At 36.6% G+C, this 14,825-nt stretch overlaps 1 protein-coding gene across 4 annotated transcripts in view; it reads left to right on the top strand.

Annotated features, from left to right (window-relative positions):
• Window positions 1-14,825, top strand: part of MAP3K13 (mitogen-activated protein kinase kinase kinase 13) — a 144,411-nt gene that overhangs the window by 58,887 nt on the left and 70,699 nt on the right. For 2 of the 4 annotated variants that reach the window (XM_081302154.1, XM_081302155.1), the window contains exon 2: window positions 10,951-11,060. The exons of the other annotated variants lie outside the window; for them this stretch is intronic. The gene's annotated coding sequence lies outside the window, so the exon portion shown is untranslated. The remainder of the gene's footprint in view (window positions 1-10,950; window positions 11,061-14,825) is intronic. 4 annotated transcript variants of the gene reach the window in all.

The raw sequence follows: 14,825 nt of genomic DNA, 5'->3' as shown, positions 1-14,825 counted from the left end.
CTCACTGACATTCTGTACTGGCACCTCTTCTGGATTTTCTAGTGTTAGCATCTAGTCCTCAATGCCTGAAAACCCTCTCTCACCATCACATCCAACCAGTCCATATAATCTGCCAATTCTGTCTTCTAAATAGCCCTCATATTCTTTCCATTCCCTCTGAAGCAACTTGGTTTCCACACTCCATCCTCTCTCCCTCCATCTACTACCCTTAAGCAGAACATCTTTCAAATCTAATCATGTCTCCTCCCTTTACCTCTTCATAGTTATCTGCTCATAGGAGGAAAAAAGTCCTCTAGTCCACCTTTCCAGTCGTGTCTTCTACATCTTTCATCACCTCTCACCAGTCCTGCTAGTGTTTCTTCTCTCCCCAGATAAACTTGTGATTCCTTTCACACCTCCATGCTTGCCTGTCCCTCTGACTGATGTTCTCTGTTCATCCTGGATGGCAATTTCCCCTTCTTTGTACCTCAAAAGCTTGGACCCATCTCTCTTAGAGAGCTTCTTGTATTATATAGCAATTATTTATTTATTCGATGTTTTCTCCTCTAGGAGACTCCTCTAGAGTAGGGGTCCACTGTGTGTTTATCTTTGCATCATTTTTATGGTAATGCCGGCAACATAGGTGATTCACAAACCAGTGAATGAATGAATAGAAAATCTGTGATAGTCACCACTTTCCTTATAGAAAAGGGAGTTTTATGGTGTGGTCTTGTAATTCCAGTGTAAAATCTGAGGAGTAAAATCAGAGGGCTGTGGCAAGAACTGATATGGAGACATCTGTAAAAGCCCTTAAATGTTTTAGAAAACACAGTGAATCTAAACTTTTAAGTATTTAGGCGGCATTCCCAAAACAGCACCATACCACTTCTAATTGTATTCTTTTCCTAAAAATGATCTCAGGTGCCCCTCAAGGCTGAGTTTTCTCTCAACTTGTAATTTTCTGATGATTTGGATAAACTCAATTTTCTGTACTCTCACTATTTCCTTTTTATTGTCTTTTTTTTTTTTTTTTTTTTTGTATTACGAGATTGGGATTGAACCCAGGAACATTCTGCCTCTGAGCCATATCCTAGCCCATTTTTATTTTTATTTTTAGACAGGTTCTCACTAAGTTGGCCTTGAATTTGCTGTCCTCCTTCCTCAGTTTTCTGAGTAGCTGGGGTTATAGGCTGGATCACTGCGCTTGGCTTTTTTTCTTTTTACCTGCCTATCCCATCTTTAGAAGTATCAGAATTGGCCAGGTGCAGTGGCGTACCTGGCCAAATCTGATACCTCTAAAAGATGGGATAGGCAGGTAAAAAGAAGGATCAGAAGTTCAAAGCCAGCCTCAGCAACCTATCAAGGCCCTGAGCAATTCAACAAGACCCTATCTCTAAATAAAATATTAAAAAGGGCTGGGGGGTGCTGGGGTTGTGGCTCAGAAGTAGAGCACTAGCCTAGCCCTGGGTTCGACCCTCAGCACCACATAAAAATAAATAAACAAAATTAAGGTATTGTGTACAACTAAAAAATAAATATTTACTTTTTTTAAAAAGCGGCGGGGGGCGGGGAGGCTGGGGTAGTGGCTCAGTGATTGAGAGTCCCTGGATTCAATCCCCAGTACCAAAAAAAAAAAAAAAAAAAAAAAATCATATTTGGGCACAATAGTCCAAAGCAGATAAACTCTTAGTTAAGAAAATTATCAGATACTAGAGCTCCTTGTTTGAGGCCTATACAAGTTTACACATGAACATTCATGCAAAAATTGTATAGCTTTTTGCTAGGTTAACTTTTTATTAATACTTTTCATTTTATGGTACATAATAAAGCTGTTCTTTTCAAGAGATATTTGAAGCTGATCAAAAAATAGATGAAACAGCCCTAAACCTATTTTTTGCTCTCTTTCATTTGGGAACTTTTATTTTCCCAGAGTTCTTTGAATTCTAAACTTCCCTCTAATTGGAGATGTGTGTGTGTCTGTGTGTGTGTGTGTGTGTGTGTGTGTGTATATATATATATATATATATATATATATATATATATATAAAATCTTCTCAGTACTGGGGATTGAATCCAGGGATGCTCTATCACTGAGCTATATCCTCAGACCTTTATAATTTTATTTTGAGGTGGGGTCTTGCTGAGTTGCCCAGGCTGGCCTCTCCTGTCTCAGCCTCCCAAGTCTCTGGATTACAACTGTATGCTACTGTACCCATCTTAATTGACTATATTTAAAATGTGAAAATTTTCTTTATAATATCCCAAATTCAGGAATTTGTATAGGAATAGATGAGTGTCAAGAAGTGCTTTGAAAATCTGGCAGTGCTGTATCCTGCCGCTATAGCAGTTTCTTGTCTAGACTCAGAGCTGCCCTTTTCTTCAGGCCCTTCTATGGATGGTTGCACTGATAGATGGAATCTCCTAGGGGAGCTTCGTGAATCAGCCTTCCATCCATTACCATGTAGCAAGATTATAATTTATGGACCCAGATGGTGACTCCCTATCCCACTACTCCTGTTTACTTCAGTAAACTAGCAGAGGTATTAACTATTAAATTGCTCCTCTTTTTAAAATAATTGAGGCTATTTGCAAAGGACTCTGTATAAAAATATTTAAACTTGTGAAAATATTTTTAAAGGTAAATTTTCATCAGAGTAGGAATAACAAACATTATGCCACATAATAAAAAAGTAAGCAATCACATAGTCAGATTTCTTTTTCTTGGCATACATCCATGTGGAAATGAAAAATTGAGGTACAAATCCTGGTCCACTTCCTACATTTTCATAGAAGGGTTTCAGCTCTTTCTTCTTAATTGATTGTTAAAGCTTATGGATCTATCCCCTACATGGGAACCCAGGATATTTGCATTACAGGTTCTTGCCAGAGAACATAGCCTATAATTTTGAGCTGCTCAATATTTTTGAAAGCTTGAGTGTGATGAATAATGTTCAAGGAAGATTTCCTGAAGGAAAGGTAGCCTGTGCCCTTCTGGATTAAAAGAGACTTTCGAAGAACTGTTGACTCAGAATATTTTACTGTTAAGTGTTGCTTTTCTAGAATTTTGGAAATATCATCTTGCATGAAGAGATACTCTTAAAACTGTCTTAGGAAAGATGACACTACATTTGCTCTGGGGGTATAATTGAGGCTCCTTTTATCTTCTTCATTTGGGGGATATGAATGAAAGGAAGGCCTCTCAGGCCATATTACCTGTAGAAACTGCCTCTCTTGAACAATTCATATGTTTTTATGTTACTTGATAAATTAATTGTGTCTCTTTTTACTTAGGTCCACAGAAAGCGCTGGTCCAAATTTGTGAACCATTTTTAAAAGTTGCTAGCATACAACGTGTTTTTCTTTTTAACTACTGATTATTATATACATTATCTTGTTTTCTAAAAACAAAACAAAACATTTTCTTCATATTTTCCCTTACCTCTTTACCTATTCTACTGTCTGATATTTCACATTCTATAGAACTAAGTCTTCCAGCATGTATTTTTGAAAATTTAAATCTATTTAAGAAACCAAGCCTATTATAGTCAGTCTCATAATATTTTCATATTTGAATTTTTGTATTTTGGTGTATATGTCTTTGAAATCTTAAAAAATCTTTAATAATGTGAAATGGACAGCATTTATTAGACAGGATGCAGAGGCCAGATGATGCCTGGAAGTCTTACTGTGTAATTTAATCCTGAGTGCTGTGTTGTTTGGCTTCATTGGACTCTGAGTGTACATATATAATTATGTGCGCATGTGTAAAAAGCCCAGACCTGATAGGAAAGAGAGGGAGGAACATCATTAGCTGAGATTAGATTCGTCTCTCCAGCTGGGCAAAGCGCCTCTGAATTCCAAGGGCTTTCCCCAGTGTAAATTATTAGACTGACTCAGCTGCTGTTCAATTCCCCTCTGGCTGAACTGCTTTTGCTAATGCTGTTAAGCTGTGGCTCAGGAGGCAAAATATCCTGAGGTACTAGATATATTTTATGCAAGTAAAAAGAAAAACCTCCCTCATTCTCATATTCAGAGCATAGTGATATATAGTCTTCCCAAGTAAAAAAATAAAACAGCAGAATGGATATAAAGGAAAACTATGTGCCAACTTCAGCTACACATACAAGGCTTTGGAAATTGTTAGTAGACTGAAATAATTCCCATCTAGCCAGAGCAAATAGGAGTAATTTAATCAAAAGCATTTAATTTGGATCAGTTGAGACGATCTGACTTTAGATCTGCTACTATTCTAAAATTGGTGAAGTCTAAATGAATTAACCCCACTGTGAACCAAATACTGTATCCATCTCCTTGATTTTAACTTTGGGCCACAGGGCAGACTTATCTGAAGTTCTTCAATGGTGATAGTACCCTCACAATTATGAAAACTTGGGCCTTGTAAATATGGCATGCATACTTATTAATTGGTTGAGTAGAATTTACAACTACAGTAAATGCTCTCTTTTAGTATTTTCCTTTGGCAATTAAGGCTCTGTTTATACTGTACTAATTCAATTCAAAAAGGCATGGTGAGGGCTAGGGATGTGGCTCAAGCGGTAGCGCGCTCGCCTGGCATGCGTGCGGCCCGGGTTCGATCCTCAGCACCACATACCAACAAAGATGTTGTGTCTGCTGATAACTAAAAAATAAATATTAAAAAATTCTCTCTCTCTCTCTCCCTCTTTAAAAAAAAAAGGCATGGTGAGATGTTGGATATGTTAATTGGCTTGATCATGGAATCATTTCAAATGCATATGTATATCTAAACATCAAGCTACACAATTTTTATTTACCAATTTATTTCTGACTGTAAATGTAAATAATTTTTATTTGTTATTTATAACTCAGTAAAGCTGGAAGCAAAAATAAAAATAAGGTAGTGTCTTCCCTGTATGATTTTTTTTAACCTAAAATGACCAACTTATAGATAAACCTAGTGGCTGATATATCCATCAAATGTCAGGAGAATAGGTGAAATGCACACATAATAAAGAAGCTATAATTAACTGATTGTTTCAAATATTTTTTTATTTAAAAATGTTTTTGTTTTTGTGATACTAGGAATTAAACCCAGGGCCTCAAACTCATTAGACAAGCTCTCTGCCATTGGGTTATATCCTAGTCCCCAAATCTCTTTTTAAAAGTAACAGAGGGCTTGGGGTACATCTTAGTGGTACATACAGCTCGTGCTTAGCATGCATGTGGCCCTGGGTTTAATCCCCAGCACAAAGGGAAAAAAAGTCATTAACAGTTTTTTTTTTTTTAACCAACTTTATTGACAAGTAGTAAAACTATTCAACCTGAGCTCTCTTCCTCCTTCCTTTCCTTTTCCTTTGGAGAATATGTTTTCCTTTGAGGAAAGTGCCAAGGAATAGAATTAAAATGTAAAGAACAAGGAATCAAATAAGAATGAGATCATTCACTGATCATTTTGGGGACTGTAAATATGAAGCACAGTGTCTAAGCACTCAGCACAGAGAATCTGCCACTGCCCAAGTCATCACCATCAGCAGCAGCAGTAGCATCCGTATTTACACTCCTTATCAATAATAAGCAGCCCTAAATAATGCATCATTTCAGATTCAATACTGGGTCTTCAGGGTACAGAGGAATGGTGTTATAAGAATAGGTGAAGGGGTCAGCACTTTCTAGGAAGGGCTCTGGTCAGTCACCACTACCAACGAAGCCAAGGAGGAAAACAGTAGTGATGATAGGTTCCAGGCAGGGTATAAATTTGTCGCAAAGCCTTCCACTTGATTTGAGAGCTGTTTTACATTTGCCAGGCTGTGGAAATTGCATAGATAACCATTAAAAATTAGGGTTTGGCAGGGATGATAGGCGGGAGGGAAAGGGAGAGTTAAGGGAAAATGCATGGAATTGGAAGGTGAGCCTCAGGGTTATACACAATTACATATAAGAGGAAAGGAGGAGTAGGAGAAAAATTATATAAGTGGAAGAAACGATTTATAGTAGAGGGGATGGAGAGAGAGAAGGGGAGGGGAGGGGAGGGGAGGGGAGGGGGGACAGTGGAGAATGGGATAGACAGCAGAATACATCAGTCACTAGAAAGGCAATTTGTAAATCAATGGAAATGTAACTGATGTGACACAGCAATCTGTATATGGGGTAAAAATGGGAGTTCATAACCCACTTGAACCAATCTGTGAAATATGGTATATTAAGAACTATGTAATGTTTTGAACAACCAACAATAAAATAATTTAAAAACAAAACAAAACAAAACAAAAAAAAAAAAAAAAGAAAATAACTAATGGAATGTAAAGCTAATGAGTCCCATGCTCTTTAAAACATGTTTAGTTTTCCTTGGAATATTCAAAGTCGTAAAATATTAGATTAAATATTTTAATAAAGCATATTTTAATAAAAAACAAAAAAAAATTAGGGTTTGGGCTGGGGTGACTCAGCAGTAAAGTGCTCATGTGAGGCCCTGGGTTCAATCCTCAGCACCGCATAAATAAATAAAATAAAGGTATTGTGTCCAATTACAACTAAAAAATAAACATTTTTTTTTTTAAATTAGGGTTTGCAGCTAGAACTCGTGAAGCACACCTATAATCCCAGTCACTCGGGAGGCTGTGGCAGGCAGATTGCAAGCCCAAGGCCAGCCTGGGCAATTTAGTGAGACCCTGTTTCAAAATAAGAATAAGAAGGGATAGGGATATAGCTCAGTGGCAGAGCACCTGCCTAGAATCTGCAAGGCCCTAGGTTCAGTCACTAGTACCACTAAATAAAATTAACAAACAGGGTTGGCAATCAAGCCAGCTTCATTGTGTGGCCTGTGCAGTGGCACAGAGCCTTGCACTTGGTTTAATGCTCTGTTGTCTCCATGTTGAAATTCTTAGTAGTCCTTGAATAAAGGGTCTTTCATTTTCATTTTGTATTGGCCTGACAAATTTTGTAGCCAGTCCTATTGTCAATATGTAAAATTATTGTCAGGTCTTAGATGGTGTTCTCATTAGAGTACATCTTAGGACATGGAACCCTTCCTGTGTCATAACTCTTTTTTTGTTCAATACCAGCATGCTTTTTTCTTACCTTGCTACTGTTGGATTTTGAGAAGTAGCTCTGAAGAATGTGTCAGTGCCAATGAATGACTTAAGGAAAATACTGCCTCAATTTTATGCCCCTTAAAATACTGCTTTGCTAATAAGGTGTAAACTGTGTATGCATTATTTAATATAATAGCATGGATTCAGAAACAACACATTTTACTCATTTCAGTTATTACCATCCTGAACAACAGCTTTCTGATCATTGCACACATACTGAATATGTTTTTATGAAGCCATATACTTTTGATCAGAGAAAAGAAACCTATAGTAAGTCCAGCACTCAAAACCTTTCATGATGTGACACTACCCTATAGTTATAGCAGTGCTGAACACTGCTCTCCATGAACCTTGTGTTCTAATTATTCCAAACTGTTTGCTATTTTTGGAAAATGCCATTTATTTTCTTGCCTCCATTCTTTTCTTTCTGCAGTGTTCTTTAATAAGAATGTATGCCTTCTTCCAAATAGCATCCCCATGTCTTCCCACTCTCCACCCTTTCCCTGCTGGTGTGTTACTCTTCCATCAAGACCCCACTTGATTGCTCAAAAATCTCTTCCTCTGTGAAACTTTGCTTTTTCATATTCTCAAAGTTAATTGCTGCTTCCTCTGCTGCTTCATGCTCAGACTGCACTTGTAGGCTCTGTTCTGCCTACGTGGTGGTTACTGGTTTACTTGCCCATCTGACACTCCATGGAGTAGGACTGTCTGATATGTTTCTAGTCCATTATCAATGGCATTGTAATCCAGTGTCTGGCTCATGTTCAATACATGTTTACTGAAGGAGGGAATTGGAAGGATTCCTATAGTCCCTTTACGGGATTTTTTTTGTGTGTGTGTGTTTAAAACTCTGGGTTATAATCCCCTAAGGTGAAATAGCCAGTTGATATCAGTTGATCTTGTTGGAAATGTTTTTGACTTAAAGAATCATTTTGTGCAAGAGGGAAATTTAAAAAGCAGACCTGACAGTAGGATTGAAGCTCCCTAGAATTATACACTGTTGTTACTCTAGGAGTAAGAGCAATGAGAGCCCAATAGCAGAAGGATATCAATAGTAGGAGGCCCCAGAGAAGCCAGGAAGAATTACTCAAAAGGGTTTGAAGTCAGAAAAACAGGAAGCCCAGGGTACCATTTGACTCTCAATTTAGCCATTTCTAGCTAGCAATTTTGTTCTCAACTTTTCTTTTTGTAGCACCTTCCTTAATTAAATTATCCTGCCATGTCAAGAAAAGGCTTGAAATAAAGCCAGTAACATGTAAGGCGTATTTAGAAGTATGCCAAATGCATTTCTATTCTACTACTTAAACTCTCAGACTAAATCCTAGCTACTGTGACATTTGAGTCTTTTTTGAAACCCTTGTAGTTGTAAGGAAAGAAAGAGAGGATAAATCAGAATCTGAATCTACTGGGATTTAAAAATAATCAGACTATTCCTTGAGCTTTTCTGTGATCGTAGCCAAAGTTGCCTTCTAATTTTTTCCAGTGGGATTAGACATATGTAGGATAAAGGGAAAAGCCATTAATCTCAAAGACTGGATTGCCCAAGGTATTGGAGGTTGGTTAATTTCCAAGTTTTTGGTTCAAGACATAAACCATTGTAGTCTTTTTGTCATTTTAGTAAAGATGAGAAGAGGCCTTTTAATAGACTAGATATAAGGATTTTATGATCTCATGGGTTTTTAATAATGATTCATTTTGCTTTTATTATTTTTTTCTTTTCTTCCTCCTCCTCCTCCCCCCCTTCTCCTTCCTCTTCTTCTTCTTCTACTTTTTGAGGTGAGGTTCTTGCTATATCATCTAGGCGGATCTTAAACTTGGGGACTGAAGCAATCCCTGCCTTAGCCTCATAGTAGCTGAGACTTACAGGCATGTGCCATAATGCTTGGCTTATTTTCATATTTGGATGCTCAATTCCTTTTAGTCTAGTGAGGTTGCCTGGATGCCCCATTGCAATACTCATTAATGAACCTACTTGTTTTTCTGCTAAGCAAATAAAAAAAGATCTCTGAGAAAAATCCTTCAGGTAAAAGTTAGAAATCACAGGGTGGGAAAGGAGCATCCCAAAAGAGATGTGGGCTATGTTCCCACAAAACTTTCATCAAGAAAAATAAGTCTAAAAGTTGATATTAAAAGCATTCCAGGAAAGGAAAGGAAATTATAAGAAGACAGGTGAGCTCCTAAAGATATCATGGGAAGGGCACTCTCATTTGATTTGCTTTGCTAAGCCAGAGAAAGGCTTCATGAGCTGATTATGTATTTGTTTGTGAAACCTCTGGATATGAGTAATATCTTGTTGTTTTGTTTTTGTTTGCGAGCATCAGACCCTGGATCTTGGCCCTTAACCCAGCACTGTTTCCATCTAGAGTGGGAATCTCTAAGGACGACTTTATGGGCTAGAGATGTGGCTCAAGCGGTAGCGCGCTCGCCTGGCATTCGTGCGGCCCGGGTTCAATCCTCAGCACCGCATACAAAGATGTTGTGTCCGCTGAGAACTAAAAATAAATAAATATTTTTAAAAATTCACTCTCTCTCTCTCTCTCTCTCTCTCTCTCTAAAAAAAAAAAAAGGTTGACTTTATTTTTTTAGTTGTAGTTGGATACGATACCTTTATTTTATTTATTTATTTATTTATTTATTTATTCATTTATTTATTATGTGGTGCTGAGGATTAAACCCAGGGCCTCTCACGTCCTAGGCAAATGCTCTACCACTAAGCCACAACCCCAGCCCAGACTTTCCAATTCTTAAGACATGTAACCTTGACTGTACTAAATCCTTACCTCATTTTATTCTCTAGACCCATGATTTTTAATTTGCATTTAGATATACTCGAGATAGTTCTATCTCAAAGTGTGTTAAATGATTCTAAATACCAAATTAATGAAATTATACACATAAATAACAAGTTAGAACTGTAAAACAATGTGATTGCATTTCAACAAAGTTTGTTACAACAAACACAACTGAATGAACTTGGACAAAGGCATCCTAGTAGAGGTGTCAGGAAAAGTACCCACATCATTGGAATCCCATTGTTTTCTGCTGATTTTGCCCTTAGTTAGGACACTTTGGGGACTTGAGCTTCAGAGAGCCTTTCACTGGTGTCAACATTGGAGTTGGGGGGAGAAAAGCTCCAGTCAGTCCCTTCTTCTCTCCTCTGTGCCGCTAACCATGAGTCTGCTTTCTGACCTTGTGATTTTATCTTTTTCATAAATGGGTTTCCTGTAGATGAACTCATGCAGTAGCCTTTTGCATTTGCCATTTTTAGATTTTCTCTTAGACTCTTTTGAGATTCACCCATGTTATTGCATGATCTTTTTTTAGTTTACCTTGCTTTCATCTGCATGGAGTTTGGTGTTGGGGCAGGCAGAGATGAAATGTTTATGTTCAATCTGCCATGTTTAACTAGAAATTTTATTTCATAGTTTTAGGGAAAAATATCAGAAAGTGGGAGTCTAATATGAAAATTTCCAGCCTTTGCCATTGAAATTAAACTTATTTCAGGTGAGAAATGCCAAGACAACCGAAAACATTTGAAGATTTTATGGTTTTCTTTATAGTAAGCATTCAATAAAATGCCTATCAGTTTGATTTGAATCTACAACAACCCCCAAAAGTAAGTTTATTATCTCTTGTGTATATGTGAGGCAAGTAGTTGTTAGGATTTGAATATGAGGTATCCCCCCCCAAAATTCCCATGTTAAAGTAAGAATATTCAGAAGTGAGATGATTAGATCATGAAAGCTACACATGCCATCCATCCTAATTTGAAAGGATCACTGTGCTAAGTAGTGACTCTGGGTCCATGGGGCATGACTGGAGGAGGGGAATCATTGGGGATGTGCCCCTGAGGTTTGTATCTTGTTCTCCTTGGCCCGCCCTTTCTCTCTCTGCTTCATAGACACTATGAGCTGATAGCTTTCTTCTTCTGTGCCCTTGGCCATCATGCTGTGCCTCACCTTGAGCCCAGAACAGTGGAGTCAGCCAATCATGGATTGAACCTCTGAAACTGTGAGCAAAATAAACTTTTTCTCCTCTAAATTGTTCTTATTGGGTATTTTGGTTACAGCAACAAAAAGGTGACAAGCTCACTAGTGTTCAGTATTTTTATGTAACTTGTTGGAGACTTCACATCTGATAAGTGGCAGAGCCAGGAATCAAATATGTTCTTGCTAACTTGAAAACTTACATTCCTTCCAATTATAGTACATCATAAACACAATGTAATGGCCATGGGGAAAGCAACTATTTATAATATGCTGGATTTTTCATTACAGTCTGATTTATTACAGCCCTGGAAGGAACCTGAAGGAATGGTAGATAATACTGACAAAATTTTCTCAATATACTCTTTTGACCAACTCACTAACCATGTTGGGCAGAAAGGGTCTAGCAGTAAAATAGAAAACAGTATCCCCACCTTAATCCACAACCAGGGAGCAGTGGCATTTGGAGCATAATTCTGGTGGTCACCTTACAGAAAGATGGACTAGAGTTGGAGACTGATCAGGCAAAGGGCAACTGAGAGTGCCCTGTCTTTGGATTGCAGGCCAGAAGTTTTAAGACTTATCGATGTTGAGAGGAGAATATTGGCATTTATAAAAGTCATTGTGCACAAATTCTGGAATTCTAGACTTCAAGGAGAAAACATGAAAGAATTTTGCAACAATTTTTTTTAAATATTACTTTTAAATTTTGGAAAGACATTTTGTTAAACCTTAATTCATTAATTCATAGGACCTTTATATTAATGCCTGATTCTATGGAAGATTCTGGAGAAAACAGTAGTTTTGATAAATTCATTCAATTCATATATATATATATACACACACACATACACATACATACATTCATATTTTTTTCAGTACTCTGAATGGAATTCTGAATTGTAGTTCAGTCTCTACCACTGAACTATATTCCCAGCCCTTTATATTTTTTATTTTCAGACTGGATCTCACTAAGTTACCCAGGATGGACTCTAATTTGTATACATCCCCTTGCCTCAGGCACCCAAGTAGCCAGGATTATAAGCAAGACTCCTGTATCTGGGGACTATTTATAATTTTAAGTATTAGTGGTAAAATAAAGGCAGGGAGGTTTAATATAAAATAAGTTCAACATGTGAATATGATTCTTTAATGGACTACTAAGGGAAGCAAGTGATATTTGTGTTATACCCATTCCTTTTGGAAGTAGACATCACAAAAAAATATGTCCCGTTCAAAGCTGTTGTCAGAAGCAAAGTATTAGGCTAACAGGATCACTGACATTTCCTAGCTTCTTGAAGTAGAGTTTTATCTTTTCTTATTCTCAGTTTACAAGATGTTGAAATTGTAGATAATGCTGTTTTAAGAACAGCTAGGTATATACACAAGAATTTGCAATCAGTTATTTAGAATACCAGTAAAAAACAGAAAATAAAGGGGAAAATGTTCTCACATTGCCAGAATTGATGTTACAGAGTCCAGGTGAAGTTTATGCACAAAAACTTCATAGTTTAATTATTTGGGCACAGTGGCATAAGCACACAGTCTCAGTCACTGGGGATGCTGAGGTAGGAGGATCACTTGAGCCCAGGAGTTTGATGCCTGCCAGGGCAACATGTCCAGACCCTGACTCTTAGGAAACAAAACAAACTGAAACTCACAGTTTACTTATAAGAAGAGCTTTCAAGCCTTTGTGTATACCTATTGTTTTACACACAGTTCTAACAGGTTTGGTTATCTGATTTCCCAGACCATGACAAACACTAACTACTCAGGCAGATTTACCAAGCTCTCTGAGAGTCAGTGACTAATAAATCAACTGATAACCAGACACTAAAACAGAAGAAAATAAAATTAACCAAACAAGTGCAACAATAAAACAATCGTTAGCATTTTAGAATGACTCTCCACTTTGCAAATAGATTTTCCAATGTTATTTCAAATAGTGAGTTCTATTGGTAATGTTTAAATCTTGACTTTTAAAAAAAAGTTCATATGTGACTTTTAAGGAACACTTATATTAAAAAGTGCACTTGTAATGATTTGAATTGTAATTTCAATAAGGGAAGCAGCTAGATATTTTTAAATTCTGTCCTCTAATCTTCATCTTTGTATTGAGGAACTATATACTGTTTGCTGTCACAGAGATTATTATTCTTATTATTCTTTCCACTAGAACTATTTTATATCTTTATTATTGTTTTAACACTTAGAATAAATATTTAATACTTATTGATGTTCTTCCTTGTCATACTCATTTTGGACAGATGGAACTTATCAAAGATCCTCTAGAAGTCTGCAAATTTCAGCTATATATTGGGAGTTGAAATGGAAACTACCCCAATGAATAATTAAATAATAGATATGGATTATCTCTAGCACAATGTCAAATGTACATTTCAAAACCATGACACGGGATAAGTGAAAAATTATTGATCTTTGCCAATTTCAAATTTCTATTTTTAGTAAATTTCAAAATGTTCTATCATATGTTTTCTAGGATATCATCTAGATTGAGTCATTACTTAAAAAAATTAAAACTCAGAAATACTTATGTGAGCAAAGGCAATGTTAAATGAGGAGAAATGTAAAAGTCAAAAACAATAGGATCTCTCACTAATTTTAATTACTTCTGTATTTAATTTGACATTGTATTTAGTCTAGAGTGTTTTACTCTACCTGGAGCTTTCAACCTGAATATCTGTAATATAGTCTTCTCTGAGAAGTGACATGAGCTGCTCGTGATTTGGTAAAAACCTCAGATCCTATCTGCCTTTCTCTTCACTAGCCCTCACCTAGTTTTCTGCCTTTGACCTACAGTAGTCCTGTGATGAGGAATTTCAAGGAATGATGGTACCAGTAATCCAATTTCAATTTAAAAATTTTCACAAATGACTGTTGAACCCATTCAGACATTCGAAAATTATTCCTCTGGCTCTTTTGATGACTTTAGATACCTGGCTGTGAACTCTTGGAAAATCCTAACAAACAAGCAAAAACATCTCTCTTTTAATTTGATCCAAATAAGCCTTTTTTAGAATGTGCCCATACTTAAATCACTTTTAAGGACTGTATTATACTAAACTTTAGTTGAAAACCTGTTATTCTATAGTAGTTAGTGAAGTTCTAGGCATTAGCAAATCCCTATGTACAAAGGGAAGCAAAAGTCTTCATTAATCCTCACAAAAAATATATTAGCTAATATGAATACAGTGCATTTGAGCAGTGCTGATCAATAGAATTTTCTGTGATGATGGAAATGTTCTATTTTGCATTGTTCAAAATTGTTACCACTAGCCACACTTTATTTTATTTTTTAAATTTTTTTAGGATGTTGATGGATCTTTATTTTATTCATTTATTTATATGTGGTGCTGAGAATCAAACTCAGTGCCTCGTACATGCTAGGCAAGCGCTCTACCACTAAGCCACAACCCCAGCCCTGTTACTAAGCACTTTAAATTTAAAAATTCAGCTTCTCAGTTGCACTAGTTAATTTTATTTCATTTTAACTTTAAGTTAAATAGCCATGTGTGACTAGAAACTACTACATTGGACAGAATAGGTATAGAGTCTTAACATCAAAACAGAATGAATCACACCTGTGATTCCAGCTATTTGGGAGTCTAAAGTAGGAGGATCACACTAGGCAACTTAGCAAGATCTTTTATCAAAATAAAAATTTAAAATAACAAGTTGGGGATGTAGCTTAGTGTAGAGCACTTGCCAACTTACTATGCATGAGGACCTAGGTTCAATCCATAGACTCCTTACACATTCTAGTGCCGCA

Source organism: Spermophilus citellus (genome assembly GCF_964194105.1).
Source record: "Spermophilus citellus genome assembly, chromosome: 7".
In the NCBI taxonomy this organism is placed as follows: domain Eukaryota; kingdom Metazoa; phylum Chordata; class Mammalia; order Rodentia; family Sciuridae; genus Spermophilus; species Spermophilus citellus.
Note: the sequence above shows the minus strand (reverse complement) of the source record. Positions and strands in the feature narration are given on the sequence as shown.